Here is a 3,744-nt window from a genome sequence, read left to right as displayed (position 1 = left end):
TGTTAACAAAAATAGATTGTATAGTAAATTATATACATTTGCCTACAAAATTTATCACCTTTTGTTTGGGTCAATTACTTCTCTCTTGGTAGCAAAATTCAGCTTATAGTTTAAATTTATTAAACTAAAGTTCAGAGCACTAATATTTCTCTTAATTTCAACAATCTATTCAAGTAATTGTTATATGAATAAATTTTATTTTTGGCTTTTTGACTCAATTAAATACAAAGTCCGCTACAATTTTAATAATAAAAAGTTACTCATTTTTACTACAATTTCAAGTGGTCGATTTATTTTTATTTTGAAAATATTTTTTATTTTACAAAAATATGTTTTTCATGATTTTCATTCAACTGTATCTTATTTAAATTCTTATAGATTTTTTTAACAGAAAATCACAAATTAAATTTAAAAATAAAACAGAATGAAATTCAAAGCAAAAAAAATTCAAAATTTTGAAAGGGTATATTTTTTAATGCAATTTGTTTATCGGTAACATCCATGAATTTTTATGCATAATTGTCGTACAATTGTATAATTATTAAAGAAATCTAATAAATTATAAGTTGAAATTTGAATATACTAAAATTTAAAGAGACTAAATTGGGGGTTTATAAAATATTGAGTTCAAATTATATAAATTGAAAAACTAGGGACCAAATTGTAATTTTAATAAAAGTTGAAATATAAAAAAAATGAGTAAAATAGGCATGAAAATCGAGGCATATGGCTACCACCCCAATTAGTCAATAATGTTAAAAATTGTTACTTAATTTAGTCAATGTAAATAGCAATATAAATTACTCAACAAACCAAACCTTAAGATTTTGGTACCATTAAATAGGATTTTTGGAATTAAAATCAGTTAGAGTCACATAAGTAAATAGGAGCTAATGGCCGTTAACGGCCATGTGTGATACATGGCCTCTTCCATTAACTTAGAACCAAAAAGACGTGTTTTTGTATTTTATGGTACCAAAAGCGACATTCACCATAATTATAGTACCAAGATCGATAATTACCTTTTTTAAATGGTACCAATTTTTTTTTCCCCTTAACTATATGTTCTGAAATTTAATTGATTACTATAATAGTGATGAATTGTCTGAAATTAATAAAAATATTAGGAAAGTATATTCGAGAAATACTATGTTTATTAAAAAGAAATATAAAATTTTTGTAATAGTTTAACTTAGGGATGTTGTAAGAAATGGTAGATATAAAAATATGATTGTGATACAATGAACTCTTATGAGTTAATTGATAAACTCGATATATAGCTGAAAAGTTTAGAATGTCTAACTATTTACAGTACAAAAAAATACGGAATTTGATACGGTTTTAGGAACGATTTTTTTGGCATTTAGAACGATTTGAGTTTGAAAAAATAATCTTCAATTGGAGTTTGGAACGGTTTACAATCCGTCGTTATAGACAGCGTTCCTAAAATTTAGGAACGGTTGGTGAAGGACCGTTCCCAAGTGGAACGGGTATTGTAGCACATTGATGGTAAAGTGTATTTGAATATGATTTTTTTTTTTTTGTTGGAACGCATTGGATAAGATTTGGAATGGTTATGTAATTTAATGTCGGATATTTTTGAAACGGTTTTTTTAATACTTATGGCTAAATTTTGAAATTGTATTTATTTGTATTGGTGATATACTTAGGAACTGTCATTGAAACAGTATAGTGCTCAATTTTTGAAATAGTATTAGACACGGTCTAGTTTTTTGTTTGGAACCGTCTCTTGTAACCGTGTTAGGAATATTTTCTTAAACACAATTTAGTGCATGCATTAGTTTCAGTTGCAATAAATTTAGGAACGGTCGATCCTATATAGGAACACATATTTAAAACTATTGGTGTAATTTATATATTAATTATTAAATTTAATTATATTTATGAGTTTAATTAATTGAATAAATATGAAATAATGGAATGTAATAAAAATTATGAAACATGAATAATGAGGAAAAAATATTATATTAATATACAATATTATTCAATTACAAAATTAAATACAAAATCTAATCTAAAATCTCATTTACCAAAAAAAATCTGAATATTTAAAAAAATTATAAAAATAAAAAATTTATTAAAATAGTTTTTAATAATTTCACCAATATTTTACATAAAAAAATTCAGGAAAAAACACTCAAACAGTTTTTATTAATCACAAATAAAACAAAAAATGAAAAAACAAATCTGAAAAATTAAAAAAAAATTAATGAAATTTCAACATCATCATCATCACAATATCTGAACCTTATAATCAAATTTTAGAGTGTTATAATAATTGTAATTGGTATTATTTTCAATTCATGTATCTTTGACACATAGAACCTGACAACCTTCTTGAAGCACTGAAATATTTCTTAAATTTCAATATTTCAGAAAATAATATCAAAAAATATTTCTCAAATAATTTTAGAAAATCAAAAAATTATTTTCAGAAAATAATCTAATACAAAATAGATATTTCAGATTGAATTTTAGAAAATAATTTCAATTTCAGTTTTAATATTTTAAATTTTCAGAAAAATTTTCAAAAAAGTTGTCAATACAAAAAGCATATTTAAATACAAAAAATTGCAAACAAGTTCAGAAAAATTACAAAAAAAAAAAATAATAATTCAAAATATTCAAAAAAATTCCAAAAAATTCTGAAAAGTCATCATCATCATCATCACCATAAAAAAAATTATGATAGTTCCAAATAATGTTGCAAATTATAATTTATTTTTTAAGAAATTAAACAAAAATTAAGAAAAATCTATTCCAAACACGTTAAAAAGTAAAGAAAAGTATACAATGTGTGGATTAAGACAATTAAAAATCTAAAATATTTTTCATGAGATTGATATATGTTCACTATATGAAGTATATTTGTATATTTAAATTTGTTAATATTACATAGATGTATCCAACATTTTATATTGTTGTACTGTGTCGCCTAAATAGACCGTTAGACATGATTAAATAGACAAAAGACTAAATTCAATGAAGTTTTGGGTATTTTTGATATACGGATATCGAGATATCGTATCAGATTCATCATAAGCGAGATCCAAATGTGCAACTTTCAATCAAGCCATATGATTTTAATCAATCCGTCAGAATCTTATACGTGTTTAAGTTTGGAACTAATCCTGCTAGTGGATATTGAGATTTTGTAATCAAAACGTGCACTAGATATTTTATATAAACATTTCAGAATGGTTATCAGCAACATTTAGAACGGTTAAGATAATTAATAATTAGGAACGGTAACTGAATGTAGTTAGGAGCAAATTTTAAAAATATAATTAGGAACGATATTTAATATTTAACCGTTTCATGTTTTATTTTTTCCGCTTTTTTTTCATGAGGAACCAAATGAAATTATATTGGAACTCATTTTGGATCGATTAAATTGAAAAGTCTGTTCCAAAATTTGAATTTTACTCCTTTTTTGGACAGGAGTGGGACGGGTATTGGAATGGTATAAGTGAATACAAATAATTTCAAATTAAAATTTCACAAATATACCGTATAGATTGAAAATGCTTGTGGTGGAATAGTAATTTTAAATAAAAAAAAAACCATTTTTAGTGGAAAAAATACGAATTTTATAAGTAAGATTAAATAAAATCAAAGTAATATATATATAGGTAAATTTGGAATGGGCATTGAAATGGAGTTTGGAACTCCAAACATAAGTCTTATAATATAGCCGTTGCAACACATTTAGGAACAGGTCCT

This window comes from Sesamum indicum, linkage group LG16 (genome assembly GCF_000512975.1).
Source record: "Sesamum indicum cultivar Zhongzhi No. 13 linkage group LG16, S_indicum_v1.0, whole genome shotgun sequence".
NCBI lineage: Eukaryota > Viridiplantae > Streptophyta > Magnoliopsida > Lamiales > Pedaliaceae > Sesamum > Sesamum indicum.
The sequence above is the reverse complement of the archived record's forward strand: the minus strand, read 5'-3'. Positions refer to the sequence as shown.